The 15,890-nt window shown below is 56.9% G+C and overlaps 1 protein-coding gene across 1 annotated transcript in view; it reads left to right on the forward strand.

Annotated features, from left to right (window-relative positions):
- The window catches only part of FSTL4 (follistatin like 4), a 347,488-nt gene that overhangs the window by 175,828 nt on the left and 155,770 nt on the right, over window positions 1-15,890 (forward strand). The window lies entirely within an intron of this gene.

Consider the following 15,890-nt stretch of genomic DNA (forward strand, 5'->3'; position numbering starts at 1 on the left):
CAAAGTGGCAGCAATGGCGTTTCAGTAAGGTGTGACCGTGTCTGTGGTCCAGAGTGCCCTGCCCTCAGAGGAGGCTCCTCGGAGGGCAGAGTCCAGGGAGGCACAGCTGAGGCAGGCGCAGAACGTGTGTCCATTAGGGACCAGATGGCCAGTTGTCACCCAGCTCTCCTCATGGGCGGGGCCCTTGCCCGGTGGCAATAGGAAACTTGTTTACCCCTCAGACAGGGTCCCCTGAGCCAGGAGGCTGCGCTGTCCGTGCGTGGGGCTAGCACAGCGATGTCCGCATGGCCTGGAGCTGTTGCAGATGGGAAAGTATCACACGGCTTTCCTGTTCCGAACACGTGTGAACAGGGCAGGCGGGCCTGTGGCACATGAGGAAGTGTCTGGGGCACTGGGGCCGAAGGGCTCAGGCTCTGTACTCGTGCTGGGTGGGGAGAGGAGGGCGGCGTCCGCTCCCACGTTGAGAAGAGCCGCAGGCAGCCATGGGGACTATCATCTGAACCCATCAGGTCTCTGCACCCAGCCCAGGGCCTCTCACACTCAGATGCTTCCTGGCTCACGGAAGCTTGGGGGGGGGGGGTAAGAGTTAGAATGTGCATCCCTGGGTGGGGTGGCCCCCACAGGTCGTGCACCCCACGCTCTGTAGAAGCAGTGGTTGCCCTTCAACAGCACAGCCCCTCGTGGGGAAGTTGAGGAATGTGTAGAAGGCACTGGTGGAATGTGGGCAGCTGGGTGCAGGCCCATAAAGACCTTGCTGGGGGCATGGGAAGTGAAGTCAGAGACCTGCTAGGGGTGGGGGCAAGGAAGGAGGGGAAGGCTAAGGATGGAGACCTGCCCTGTGCCTGTGATGCTGGCGCACAAGGACTTCTGTGCAGTGGGCACCGCGAGGGGCTGGGCTCCGAGAGCGAAAGTGCCGAGCTGCTGCCTCCCCGTCACGGGCCCCCAGCCCGAGGCTGGTGTGACGTGTGACTCACATGTGTGCCGCATTGCTCCCAGCCAAGGCAGGGAGCCCAGGCCACCTGCCCCCATGCACAGGCTGCCCTCCCACCCTGATGCAGGGGCAGGGGCAGCACCAGGTGCTGGAGCAGGCAGGCTCTGGAAAGGCGCGTTTAGCCTCGAAGGCGGTAGTGCTGGGTACTCTGATGGCTGAGCTCGGGTCACTGACACGGAGGTGCATTCGAAAGCATGAGATGCATGATGGGAGCGAGGCCAAGGTGTGGGAGAAGCAACAGCCCTGGTCTGGAGGCGCCGCCTGGTGCGCACCTGCCCGTTCCTCTGTGTTGTGCACACTGCCGTTCCCGACGCTCCCCCGGTTGCTCCAGCTTTATTGGCTGTGTTGGATTTCAGAGACCGTGTTCCATTCTCTGTTTCCGATCTGCCCCAAATTGCATCTTTCTGAAGGTTTTATTTTGGCATCAGACTGTGCACCGCGCCCCTCACTGCTGGCTGTTACTCTAACAGTGTTTCTCATTTCATGGGGTGGGGTGGGGGTGGGGGCAGAAACAAACCCACCAAACCTGCCTGGGGGAGGGAGGATGGGGCGAGCTGGGGAGGGAAGGGGCCAGCCTTGAGCAGATGATAGTCACTTCTGCTTCCGGTTGACTGAATTTGTCCACTGAATCCTTCCAATTCGTTAAGTTTTTCACGGGACTTAGAAATTTTCACCCGCTCATGTTGGAGGTGCTGCTCTCCCAAAGATCCCTCTCTGGGGGAGAGCAGTGCCCGTGGCTCCGTGAAAGCCCTGGGTTGCGTCTGGGCTCTAGTACTTCCCAGATGTGCAGCCCTGGGTGCCTCTGTTCTTGTCTCTGGGCCTCTGCCTCAGTTGCATCATGGGGCTGATGGCAGCACTGCCTGCTCCAGAAACACAGAGAAGAGCGTGCTGTGGGAACACCACGAGCTCAGTGCCTGGCGGGTTGCAGGTGCTGGGTGTTCCTGACGCCTGCTGTCAGCGTTGCTGTGACCCAGTGTGGCCGCAGGCCTGCAGCAGAGACACGGGAACAAGGACTCTGTCCTGAGGTTAGGCGGGTATTTCTGAGCCTGGATGGCTTAGGTAGAGGGGAAGTCGGTGAGGAAAGCGCTGAGTGTGAGCCCCTAGGCCCAGCTGGAGCCAGGGTCTGTCTGCTGCAGACCTGGCCCTGGGTCCGCGCTCCCTGAGTAAACTCCAGAGCCTGGTGCTGGGGTCAGCCCCGGTCCCAGCAGTCAGGAGGGCCAGGCTGCCTCCTCTTCTGGCGTTCCTCCAGAGAGGCCTGGTGGGCGGGAGGGCAGGCCCACCCTCAGGAGTGGGGGCACTGTCACGTGGGCAATTCTGCATTTTCACCAGAACTGACCATGGTGCCAGCAGGCAACAGGGAGACAGCAGTGGTGCAGGCCATGCTGGGGAGGCAGGGGAATGGGGTTTGGGGAGAAAAGAGGAGGTGAAGTCCAACTTCCTCCGCAGTCCCCGCCTCTCAATCGCAGCAGAATATTTACTGCCACCTTGAGTCCCACTGTGGCAGTTTGTCATCAGCTGTGTCCCGAATTTTCCAGAGTCAGTCACTAAGACAGCAGCTTAAAGACATCTTCCCCCAAACAAAAATTCTGAAACCATCCATCTGCCATTCTCTGTTCCTAACAGACTTCACGAAGCAGAGTTATGACTTCATTCTCTGCTACTCTGTGTGCCCCCGAAGCTAATAGTAAGGCAATCCTTATGGCACTGGTGTGGGAGGAGCCCGAGGGAAAGGGGGTGGGGGTGGATTATGCTGGCCCGAGCCTCCGTGTCTGTGGGGCCTGAGCTTCTGCAGAGCACTGGGTGGGGGTGGGGACTGGCCCACACTGCTCAGCAAGAGGAGGCTGTGCTGCTTGCCCCTTTTGTAAGAAAACTTTGGTTATTACATCCTGGTTGCTATGGCAATGGGATTCCTGGTGAATGCAGAATGAAATATTCTGTCATTTAGGGTTCATTAGCACGTACAAAAATCCAGCTGAACTCCAAAGTGCTGTTTGAGCTGCGGTCTGCAGCTTTGATCCCAGCTCTCTCAGTCAGAAGAGTCTTGGTCCCCAAAAGTCAGGGGCAAGGAGAGGAGAGGGGGAAACGTCGCGCCTCTTTGTTCTTGGGGCTAAGTTAGAGTTCTGTCGTCCTCAGAGCCACCCACTGCCGAGAGAGGGCACCAAGACGTGGGGCGGCCCCACGAGCAACTTGTCAGTTTGTGTTGCAGAAGTTGTCGTGTGACCCCGCGTGCCTGCGTGCATGCTGGTTGGTGCTCTAACTTACAGACTTGTGTTTGAGTTCTTTCTTTGTCTCTCATGCGGTTCAGGAAGAGGAGCTTGCCTTTCCAGCATCACTCCCCCGCCGGGCTGTTTTATGCAGGGTGATAGAATGTTCCGAGCAAACCTGGAAAGCATGGGAGAGAGAAGCCAGTGAGAGGCTCAGCTCCCGGGGTGGGCTGGTAGCTGCCTCTGGCCGAGTGGCATTTGCAGGTGCTCTGGTGGCCTCAGGCAGCAGCTCCCAAGCTACTGAAAGCAGAGGAAATGATTTACATCTGTAGAAAGAAAGTAGAACACACTACAGGGTCCATCAAGTGTGACTAAGCAGGCATAAAAGCTCAGCATCTTGCTTAGGAAGAGCTGCCCTTTGTCTTGTTACATTGTCCCTGTTGTTATTACTGTGAACTCTGTTGCCTTAGGAACTTGGAGTAGCTCCCCACCCCCGGGGTGGGGCGCTTCTGGATTCCTAAGTCCCTCTGCCCTGCCAGGGAAAGTCTCTGTGCCAGCCCAGCCTGGCCGTCAGCAGGGGATTCCTTTCCTGGGATGTGTGAGGCCCTGCTGCAGGGCTGGAATGTTGGCAGGTGCTGCTGGGAATTGGGGTGAACTCTGCCAGAGCATTCCCTACAGCAAGGGGTGCTGGAGTCTGAGGCCCAGGTCGGTGGGATAGTGAGTCAGTTGTGCCGCCTTGGACAGGACACACGCTCTCTGAGCCTTGCTCACTTGCTGTGCAGAATGGAAAGAGTGAAGTAGCTGCCTGGTGGAGAAAGGTGAGTGCGAAGTAAGCAGTGCCTGGCGCCTAGTGGGCACCCTGCTCCTAGCCATCCTAACAGCACCTGTGGTGATGTCGTCGTCGCAAACGTCATCAGCCCCCGCCTGCCTGTGTGACGATGCTGTCTGTGAGCTGAGGTCGCCGTGCTGAGTGGGGGCCTGGGGGGAGAACGGTGGTCCTCCACGTCCATTCAGTGAACAACTAGGCTTTGATGCTCACGCTCCCTGGCCATCTTGCTCTTTGAATGGCAAGGTCATGAGTCACCCAAGCCTCTAGGAGGCAGTAGAGAAGCCAGGGGAGAGCCAGGTTCCCTGCTTCCCAGGCTGGTGGGAGTCCTGGAAGTCTGTCAGGGAATGTCAGCCCCAGGGTGGGAGGGACATGTTCAGAGAAGGCTTTGGGGAGAGCAGATGTCCGAGATGGACCCTGAAGGGTGTCGAAGGGTGTGTGTGTGTGTGTGTGTGTATGATGGTTGTCTAGGGCTACAGTCTCCAGGCAGAGCTAAGGATTTAAGGGTAGGTCCTGGCAGACACAAGGGGAAAAGCTGCAGTAAAAGCAGACAGTGGACCAGAGCAAGCTGGGGGGTTGGGGGGAGGTTTGTGTGCCAAGCCAGGGACAGGTGCAGCCTGCTCATTTCCTGGGGCGGGGGCGGGGTCTCTCAGTCACAGGCATAGCCAAGTCCAGGGTCCAGGCTCTACTGCAGCAGCCAGCCCTTCAAAGGCACCACAGCTCTGGGGCTGTCATCAGTGGCAACCCACGACCCTGGCACATGCGGTCACTTCACCCTTGGCTCTGAGCCATGGCGGGGGTGGGACTCAGGCACTGCCACTGGCCTGGACTTGCCAACCCTGCAGATGAGCAGGAAACCCAGCTGTGGTCTCCAGGGAAAGCTGGCTCCATCATCTCAAACCACGGAGGCCCTGGACCTAAGAAGACCAGAGTACTTTCTGCCCTCCAAGGAAACAGTGGGAAACTTGGTGGCTCCCAGAGGCTGCCCGTGGAGCCTGGGGTCAAAAGCAGGCAGAGGCCTCCCTCAGCCTGTCTGACTCTCAGAGCCGCCCCACGTCTTCTCCAGACTCCCTCTCCTGTCCGTGCAGCTGCCCTGCCACGCCCAGCCCTACCCACACTTCAGTCCAGAGGTTGCTGCTGCTCCTCTCAACCTGCAAAGGAGTCTCTGTGCTTGACCCCTTCCCAGCCTTCACGTGAGCACCACAGACACGGGTCTGGCCTTTGTATTGAATGTATCAGAATGTGAGGGTGCCAATGTGATCGGGGTACTGCCCCTGGCCTCCTGGACAAGAGCAAAGCAGATCCAACCCCTAGGATCCCTGTCCCAGGGCATCATGCAGAGGCTACTTCATTCCGAGACTCCTCTAAGACCTCAAGGACAAAAGTAATGTTCATGGTCGCTCCTGGCCCCGGATTCTGCTGGCATCTGCACGTGCCTAGGAGCCGGCCGAGCTGCACGTCCACTCCCAGCCCCCACACTGGCCTCTGTCCCGCATCCCTTGGAGCTCAGCTATCCGGTTTGTAGTATCTGCCTCCAGAATCAAGAAACAAGACCTAAAACAAATGCTTGTGTTCTTTGGATGTTTCCTGTGGGCTTTGTGTAAGAAGGCCCCCGGTGTGAGCCCCTGTACATGTGCAGGCGTGTTATCAGCTCAGCGTGCATGGTGTGCCTCACAGAACTGCTGCTTCCTCCTTGAATTAATTACCTCCCCGTAATTAAAAATTGCTAATCAGTTATTGAGCCGAGACAGCCTCACACTGCATTGATTTCACCGAGGAAACAAGCTGCAGCCTCTGAGCCCCACATTGTTTCCTGCTGTTGTCTGCACCCCTCCTCCTTGTCTCTCACCCTCCCTGCTCCACGCACTGTTCGGCTGCCGGGGCCCCGACAGGCTCAGCCTCTCTCATCCTAATGCGAAGAGAAGCTGACTTCTGTCACAGTGTGGCTCTGGGTGCCATTGAAGCCCTCCCTTACCTTGCCGTCTCTGCCGGCCCAGCTCCCTGCACTCTGCCCGCTCTGCCCCATCACCGTGCTGCTCGCCGGGCCCTGCCAGATGCCGAGTCTCTCGCTTTCTGGTCCTGCCTTCCTGCTTCCTCCTTAGACACATCTGTTACCCTTCCTGCGTGCCTGCTCCTTAGGCTTCCAGGGTCCGCACCCCACCCTCCACCTCTCCCCAGCAACTCCCCACACGTGAATCCCCCAGGGGCCCTCTCTAACTCCTCTCTCCATCCCACGCTTCTCATGGTTCCAGCCGTGGCAAAGACCCAGTGGAGTCTTCACCCCCGACCCCACCTCCATATTTCCGTCTGTGTCTCCTGCCACCCTAGGCATCTGTCTCATCATCAGCTCCCTCACTGGCCCGACTGGCCTCTCTGACCTCGTCGATGTTCACCGAGCTCTCGGTCAGACACTTCCCCAAGCCCACTTTCTGGCTGGCTTCAAGTGTGAGCTTCCCAAGGTGTAGCTTTGGCCATGGTGCACTCACGCTTGTGTCATCCCTTCCATTTACCCAGCAGGTGCGGTCCTGGACACTGAGCATGTGGGAGTGAACCAAACGCACAGCAGTCCGGCTCAGGGAGATGGGCAGAGAGCTGGAGGTGCCAGTGTTAGGTGGTGACAGGTGCCCAGGAGAGCAGTAAAGTAGGGAGGGAAGTCAGTGAGAGCTGCCTTGGTGTGGCCTTGGCGCAGAGCACTGAGCAGGCTGGGAAGTCAGGGAGCAAGGCCTTTGAGTATCTGGGAGGAAAGTGCCCCAGTAGAATTAGCAGGTGCGAAGAGCCGGATGTCAGAGCTTGCCTGGTACGTTTGGTGATCCACAGGGAGACAACAGCTGCTGGAGCAGAGTCAGTAAGGGGAGAGAAATCAAGGAGGTTGGATCGGTGATAAAGCAGATCACCTAGCTAGGGTGCCGTTGGAAGCCCAAGCGCTCCCCCCAGTGGTTTGTTGACCTTCGGCTACCCTAACCCACCCCACCCCCACCTCACGTTGACCTTGCACTTGTGAAGGTTAGCCTGTGGCCTGTCCAGGAGTTCGTGGCCCAGTGTGTCCAGGTTCATTCTTCTGAAGGAAACCTGCTGGGCCCGGGGGACTTCCTGTGTAAGCCAGAAGCTAACCACGAAGCCATTAGAACTCCCACCAAGAGCAGCAGCCACCTATTCTTTTTTTTTTTTTTTTTAAGATTTCTTTTATTTATTTGAGTGGTAGAGTTACAGACAGAGGGAAAGACAGAGAGAAAGGTCTTCCTTCCATTGCTTCATTCCCCAAATGGCCGTTAGGCCGGAGCTATGCTAATCCGAAGCCAGGAGCCAGGAGCCAGGTGCTTCTTCCCAGTCTCCCATGTGGGTGCAGGGGCCCTATGACTTGGGCCATCTTCTACTGCCTTCCCGGGCCACAGCAGAGAACTGGATTAGAAGAGGAGCAGCTGGGACTAGAACAGGCACCCATATGGGATGCTGGCGCCACAGGTGGAGGATTAACCTACTACGCCACAGTGCTGGCCCTGCCACCTATTACACCTTCTGTTGGATTACCTTTCTTCCTCCAGCACAGGTTTTCTTGTCTGTGTAACCCTAGCTTGTTGCTGGCACTTCATTCATTTCTTGGAAGGGTGTACAAACCAATGGTGAGAGGCTGATCAGGACACGTGACAGCCTTCTCCAGGGGAAGCCATACTGGAAGCCTCTCTGTAACATGAATGAGAGCACCCAGAAAAGCAAGGCAAGGGTTCATACGGAGGATCCTGTCCCCAAGGACTCGCTGGGTTTTCTGCGTTCAGAGGGCTGTTGAGGGTGTCGAGGGAACAGGAGGAAGAAGCGGGAGAGAGGACGGGGAGAGGTGACATGGAGCCTCCTAAGCTTCCCTCCAGGGCCTGTCTGAGCAAGACCCTGCTTGTGGGCCGGGTGGCCTCGACCTTGGAGTGGGGCCAGGCCCTACATGGGGCAGGTTATGTGATTCACTCAGTCAAATGTTGAGTTAGGGAAGAAGTTGGTGAGGGACTTCTGTGAGACTCAATGGTGCCTTCAATTAAGATCAAGGCCCCTGTGTAGCTGTCTCTAAATGGCACTGTGCTCCAGCGGTTGATCTAATTATCTGTGTGACGAATTCAGCAGCTGTCAGACCAGCCACAACTCAGACATGTTGACAGTGTGTGCCCGCCGCGGTGTGCCCTGCTCCCTAGTGGGTTCTGGAAACCTCATAGACGCGGATCCTTGGAGGGGCCAGCAGTGGGCAAACAGCAGGTGTGAGAATTGAGTGCGGGCCTGGGAGCCGGGCTGCTCTTGATTCTCGGCCCCTCCCGCCCTGGCCCAGCCTCTCTGTCTGCTGCTCTGGGCAGGAAAGCTGCGGCCCAATTTGAGCCATCTTCTCTCCAAAGAGAGGGAGGAGCACTTACCACTGTGTCAAATTAGCTGAAATAAATGGAGCGTGCTGGGGGAGCCGACCTCGCAGGGATCCAGGGAGCGGGGAGGAAGTGGTGCTCACCTGCAGCAGCAGCAGTGTCTGAGGCCTCGGTCCCCAGCCGAGCAGGCTCTCTGGAGGCAGGGACAGCAAGGACACACTGGGTGACGGACATAGGTCTGTGGAACCAAGTCCTCAGCGGGGAGAGTGGGGATACGGGGCATGAGCCAGCTGGGGCCCAGCCCTCTGCAGCACCCTGGGTCTCCAGGAACTGCCCGTGGATCCTTCTTGTGGGAGAACTTGAGCCCGGACTCGTACCAGGTTTCCCAGGAGAGCCTGGTCCAGAACGCACTGGCAGGAGAGCCAGGCCAGTGAAGACCACCGGGCTACAGGGACTGCCGAGTCCTGCCCCCAGTGCTCTGCTCCCAGCCGCTTTGATGCATCTCGATTCCTTACTAGTGAGGGGACCCAGAGGAAAGGTTTCTTCCAGAAAGCTCCGGAAAATGAAGGCGCAAACTCACCTTGCTCGCAGGTGATTAACAGCCAGAGGCGGTGAACTGCAGCCACTTCGTGTCAGCAGAGGAATCTGTGTCGTGGTTGTGCCTCGCTCTTTGCCACTGGACAGCTAGGCTAGTGCAGGGAGCCGGCAGTGCCTCTCTTGATTTTCCTCCTTCTTTGCTTCCCTTCCCACTGCTTGTCTGTCGTCCCCTCCACTCCCCCGCCCCGCCCCTGCCCCTTTCGGTTGGCTACGGTGGGTCCTGAAGGCCTCGGTGTGCAGCAGGTGCTTACACGAGCTCCTGCCTCTCGCACCCCTCCTGCTCAGGGAGCTCTCTGACTGGCATCCCCACGCCTCTGCCTCTCTACTCCCCACCAGTGTTTCTGTCTCTGTTTTTCAATGCTGTGTGGCTCGTGCAGCGATCCAGGTTTCCAGTGATTATGAAGAACCCAAGGGAGTTCTCTGAAGGGATCTGCAGGCATCTTCATCCACACACAGTCAGGGGAGGATGCACAGCCCCAGGCCTGGCACGGCCCTCCCAGCTGAGACCATCACTTCTCCCTGTCTGAGCCGCCCGGTGGTTTGGGGCGCCTCCCCGTAGAGGTGGCAGAGGGCATCGTGGGTCTGATAGCAGGACCTTTCCTGACAGGCAGCGGCAGAGGAACACCCCAGACCAGGGGCGGGGCGTCGGAAGGGGGCGGAAGTGCACAGGGTCGGTGACGCTGGGCCCTAATTGTGGTCACAGTGAGCCCTGGTTCTCTTTTGCACCGCGAGTTTCAGGGCTGTCCATCTGCGCTTCACCCTGTTTACGGCACAGTTCAGACCCTGCTTCTGTGGCAGGACCGCGGATTTAGCTGCCATGCCACAGCCGGAGCAGTCAACCAGTGTTGCACGGAGAAGTCAGCGGTGCTGCGAGCTGAATGGGCCTGTTTGGACGGGAATTAATGAAAAGCCGGCCTCTACGGGAGCAGCTCACCCCAGCTGCAGCCGGAGAGTGTGCTTTGGGGGGAAAAATTACTACACAAAACAGAGCACATTTTAGACAGCAACTGTGTTCTCTCAATTTGAGGAAACATGAGCTATGAAATGAGATGAAAAATGGTGTTATAAATCAGCCAAGCCACAGTGAAAAATAAAATGGAGACTAGAAGAGGTAAGAGAGGATCGGGACCTCAGAGCAGTCGCACGGTGCATTAGCTTGGACCCGTAAACAACGGTGACCTGTAAGATTTCAGTGGAGCCGAGCGTGGCCACGCCTGAGTGACGTCGACATTTGTCTTAGCACCACGTGTGTGGTGATGCTGGTGCTCCACACACCACCGCACTCCCTGCCGTACACCAGCACGGCACACACAGTTACAGGCGGTCCGTAATACAGATAATAAATGACCACATCGCTGGATTGTGTATTTGCTACACTTTTTATCCTTACTGTAGGCTCTACTGCTACACTCCCAAGAAGTTTACCATAAGCAGCCTGCCCGTTCCATCATTTTCTTCTGTGCCTGATGTAATCTCTGGTTTTATTCATCACGGCTGTGGGAGCACTGGGCAGTGCTGCATGCATATCCTCGCCGTGCAGCCTGTGGTGTGGGCCAGGCCGCACCGTCCAGGTCTGTGTCAGTAAGCACTTTGAGACCACAGCGCAGTCAGTGCCTCCCAGGCACACTCACCCGTCTCTACAGCGTTCTCTCTGTGTGGCGTGTGATGGGGCCATGGCAGTGAGCACCTTGGGAAGGCAGGAAGTGCTTGCCGACACACGGAGATCGCGGGCAGAGGGCTGCGCTTACATAGGACAACACCTCTATTCCCACTTGTCCCCTTCTGTCTCTACTTCTGCCTTGCTGCTCTCCCCAGAGTCCCCACCCCCAGCCCTCGCCACATGAAGCAGCATGAAGGTCTTGCTTGCCTGCCAGACTGGTTTCCACAAACACTCCCCTAGCGATTGTAAAGGAACAGACTCTCCATTTTAAAACGTTCTGTGGCTCTCAGCAAAATAAACAATTGCTGGGCCTGGGAAGAGCTGGTGGGAAGAGGGGTGTGTAGACGAGGAAGGCAAAGTCGCTGCTGGGATAGCTGGTTTCTCTGTGGTGACAATGGGGCCCGCACACTGACCATGAGAAGCAGTGAGCTCCAGAGCGTGTCTCTCCCCACGGCTGGGGACGGCATCTGGAAGCGAAGGCGCCACCAGGCTTCCTTTAGGGGCAGCCCTGCCGTGATTGGCTGTGGTTACAGTTACCAAAATTGGCAATAAATGATTGTGATTTAGCACTTGGTGCCTTTTCAAAGGACTACAGGTTGGATGGTAACAGAGGACAGGGTAGCAGTGAAGTTAAAAAGCTGTGTTCAGGGCAGGCCTGATGCTGAGCCCTACGTGCTTGGCGCGTTGGGTCCTACAGCAGCCGTCCAGGGTAGGTGGCATCATTAACTTCCCCTGGCAGAGGAGGAAACTGGAGACGGGCCGGCCCTTTTTGAGGGCTCACCCCGTTGTCACCCGCTCTGGAGAGAAGGACGCTGCCTCAGAAAGGAAACACTGCTTGGACGTGCAAGTGCGAATGTGATTTCTCCCACCCTTGGTTCACATGCGGTGTTGCACCTGCCTCTTCTGAGTTGCAACACCCACCCTAGCCCAGCCCCCAGGAGCTGCACCATAGGGCAGGGGCCGCACTGGGCCTTCCTCGCCCACCGCCCTCTGTGGAACTTTCTGCCAGTGGCTGTTTTCCTGGCAGAGTTCACTTTCCCCACAAGCTTCATAGTTTAAACAATAACTGTTTGAAGTTATTAATACTTAAGCACTTCTATTCTGTAAGATGCGACCTTAAGGAGAGAAGAACCAAGGGGGAATGAAGGCATCAGATTTCTCAGAACACAAGAAAGGCTGGCAAAGGAGGAGGCAGAGGGTGGCAGGGCGCCAGGGCTGCAGTGCAGTCCTGCCGCGCCCCCTTTCCTGGAACCCTTTAGCCTGGGAACTGTGCACCTGCTCAGAGTCGGAGTGTTTCACCAGCTGCCGTGGTGACCACAGTGTTGCAGAGTGGGGGCAGGGAGCCCGACTTACTGCTGGCAGTCAGCTATGAACCCTGGTGGGAGACCCGCCTCTTAATAAGGTGTTGGCGGCCAATTAACAGAGCAAATGTTTGAGGAGGCCCTGCCGAGTGACGGGATGTCTCGGCTTCCTCTGGAGCCCCTGGGGCCGTCAGGCAGACAGGCAGGTACATGACTTCAGTTAATTGGAAAAAAATTCCCTCCAGGGAAGTGGGCAGTGGCTTGTCACTCACCGGGACCACAGTTTGGTGTGGACAGGTGTCTCTGCTCATCCCAAGAAGGCCCCGTCCTTCAGAAAGGTCCTCTTCCCCATCCCACCATCACCACTGCCACTCCCACCCCCTGGTCAGGCTCTCTGGCACGGATGCCACATCTGGGATCCCAGGGAACTCTGGTGGGAGAGGGCTGTGCCCAGCGAACATCCCCAGGAGAGGGCGGCTGGGCAGCTCCTGCGGTGAGCCCGTGGGGGCCTGGGCAGGGGTGCAGCGGGTGATGCTCAAGGAGACCTTGACCGGAGGGTGGTAAAGCTCAGGGGAAATCAGGGTGTGATGGGCTCAGTCAGCTGGCCGGATTTGGCCATAGCATTGGAGGTTTACTTCCAAATGGCCGCAGAGTGGTGACAGAGACGTGGCAGAGTGGTGGAGGCCAGGTGAAGAGAGAAATCATTGGATTTCTACCCACAGCCCACCACAGCCTCTCCGTCTCTGTCTCCCCCTGCCTCCCGCTTCTTCCTCCCTCTCTCACCTCCCCAGTCCCCCTTTCCCTCTCTGGCCCCACACACACAGAGAGCAAGTGACTGGTTCTTGGGTGACAGAGTATTTACTATGTGGCACAAGCTGCCGGCTTTAGCTTTGTAGCAACCTAACCCCTTTCACTAGCCAAGAGCTTGGGCAGTGTGAAGTGGCTCCTGTCCTCGCCCACCGGACATCATGCACCACGGTGAAGCAGCTGGTAGACCCTCTTCCCTCTGTTTCCACTCCATGAGACCTAGCAAGTTCATCTCGTCAGAATCTCTCTCTCCAACCTTTCAAACCATCACAATCTGGAATACACATAAATGACTAATGGGACAAATAAATGAGTTGTTTCTTGGGGTTCCTACCTACAGTTTCAAGTCAGAGAAGGAGGGGGAAGGGTGGGAACTAGCAGGGCAGGCAGGTGGAAACGACTCTCCTGGAAGTGAAGGAAAAACCCCAGCTTCATGGTGGGCTGGGTTGTGCCAGGGCGACAGACAACCCATAGAATCTCAGCAGCCCAGTGACTACCGATTGCTCACTCACACTGCACATCAGTGCCCGTCAGCAGGCTCAGCTCAGGCCCCTTCAGCATGGGTATCTGCTGTCCCTGTGACAGGGAAAGGGGAGGGTAGGTGGGGATGGCTGCAGCTCACAGAGCCCGGCCTCGATGCACAGCCACGTGTGTCCCCGTTGTGTTGGGAAAGCAAGTCACAAAGCCATGGTGAATGTTAGGGAAATCGGGGTCCCTCTCTGTGGGGGCCTGGAGCTGAGCTCTGCCTCCCTGAGTTCTTCAGTCCACAGCTCACCCGCCAGGAGAGCATGAACTTGCTTCCCCGGGCATGCCGTGTGGCAAGTCAGTTCAGCAAGCCCAGGCCTGCGTTCCAAGAAATGGGACCTGGAGTCCCACCCAGCTCTTGAGCTTCTGAGCTGCAAGAACTTGGACACAATATTGAGCTGCTTTGGGCCTGAGTTTTTGATCCATAGGATGGGACTCATGTTACTACCTACCCCAGGAGCGCTCAGAAAGCATTAGACATAGATACCACGTGTGTTCCCTCCTGTTCCCAGTCACAGTCAGCTTCAAAGTGAGTCTCTGAGTACCCAGGGAGTTCCACAAATGGACGAGATGTCTAGGATCAGAGAAGTGGAATACCAGAGGCGAGCATGGCCCACACATCACAGGTGCGAAGGAATCGCAGAAGGCATGGCTCTGAGAGCCATGGGGATTTGCCAGCGTTGTGTTGGCTCTCGTGAGAGCCCTGAGTTGTGAGAGGAAGAAGAGAAGCTGCAGGTGCAGCAGTGTGGCGGGATCAGGTGTCAGAAGGCGTGAGGTCACTGGTGCTACTGCTGCTACAGCTGTCTGCACACACAGGCCTGGGCAGGGCTGTCCTGGTTCCCTCTCACGCCTGAGTTCATGCTCCACACACAGGACACGTCAGAACACATCCCCAGGGCATTACATCAGAGAAACAATAAGCCTCTCTGTCTGTCTACATCCCTGTCTAGTACTAAGGAGAGTCCCCAGGGAGGCTGTCAGTTCTGAAAAGCAGACAGGAGAACTAATGGGTTTGAGACAAAAACTCGTTCTCTGCTGTGCCACGGAAGATGGCAGTCTCCTCACTGGCAGCTTAGGGACTTCCTGGTCGTGACATCTCCATTTACCTGTGTGCCATCAGGTGTCCTGGGTACCCAAGGACGAGTGACGAAGTCATAGGAAGGAGGCGCTCTTTTAAGTTTCTGGTCGGAGCAATTTAAAATGAAAAGTGAAACAAAAACAGTTACGTCAGTTATAGTGCACCAGTCATTTGCTTCCTGGAGACCAAATTGTACATCTCCGAAGCCTCCAGGTTAGGAGTACCCACACAATTCATATTTTACAGGTAAGTCTGAAAGGTATCACGCTGCTCCAGGCTGTCTGCACTGAGCCAGGGTCTCTGCACTGAGCCAGGGTCTGTGCGCTGTGGCCTCGATTTTCCTCTGTGTCTGCCATCGATGACAGGAGGTCAGAGGTCATGTTGTCCCCTCCTAAACTGGAAGGACCGGGTCTGCCTCACTTACCACCGTATCCTGGGCCTGACCAGCACCTGGCCCAGAGTGAGCACACAGTAAACACTTAGGCAAGGGGGAGGTCAGCGGCAGCTGGATTTCAGGCAGTCAGTAGGGCAACAGTGAGTGCACAGTTCAGAAGGGCCCCAGGAAACCTCGATGAACAGGACTGCTTGGTGACCCCTGCCGGTGTGCGTGAATCCAAGTTTGCCTTCCTGGGCTGTGACAGGAGCGTCACAGGGCTGTGTTGCTGCTCCAGGTTCACTTTCTCCTCCATGGTGCTAGCTCAGAATTGGGGTGATCCCTTGCAAATGTGTCCTCGTTCAGGGATAGCCTGTTCACAGAATTGGAAAAGAAGCCACTGGTGAAATGAAATCTTTTTCTTCATTTTTACTATGCAATATGGCATACAGACAAAGGGCTATAAATGCATCTGTATAGTTAAGGAATATTTCTTAAGACAAGCTGTGTTTGAGGCATTAGGCTGGGCTTTAGAAATACTCTGTTGGGGCAGGTGTGTGGCACACTTGGGATACCATCCAGCCTGCCACCATCAGTGTCTGGGTTGGAATCGCATCTCCACTCCCACTCCAGGTTCCTACTAATGTGCATTGCCTGCAGTAGCCAATGCTCAGTGTACCTGGGACCCTGCCACCCTCGTGGGGACCCAAATGGAGTTCCAGGCTCCTGGCTTTGGCCCAGCTCCAGTTGTTGCATAGTCCCTCACCCCCCTCTCCCTTCTCCCTGTTCCTCACCTCCCTCTCCCTTCTCCCTCTCTCTCACCTCTGTCTCCCCCTCCCTCTCCCCCCTCTCCTTCTCCCCCCATCACCTCCCTCTCCCTCACCCCCCACTCCCCCTCTCCTTTACCTCTCCCTCTCTCTCTCCCTCCCTCTCCCCCCACCTCCCACTCTCTCTCTCTCTCCCTCCCTCTCCTCCCTCACCTCCCACTCCCTCTCCCTCCTCCCTCACTTCCCACTCCCTTTCCCCCCTCCCTCACCTCCCACTCCCTCTCCCCCTCCCTCACTTCCCTCTCCCTCTCCCTCACCCTCTCCTTCTCCCTCTTCCCTCACCTCCCTCTCCCTATTCCTCTGCTTCTTTCTCTCCCCCTCCCTCACTTCCCTCTCCCTCTACCCCCCTCATCTCCCTCTCCCTCTC

This window comes from Lepus europaeus, chromosome 4 (genome assembly GCF_033115175.1).
Source record: "Lepus europaeus isolate LE1 chromosome 4, mLepTim1.pri, whole genome shotgun sequence".
NCBI lineage: Eukaryota > Metazoa > Chordata > Mammalia > Lagomorpha > Leporidae > Lepus > Lepus europaeus.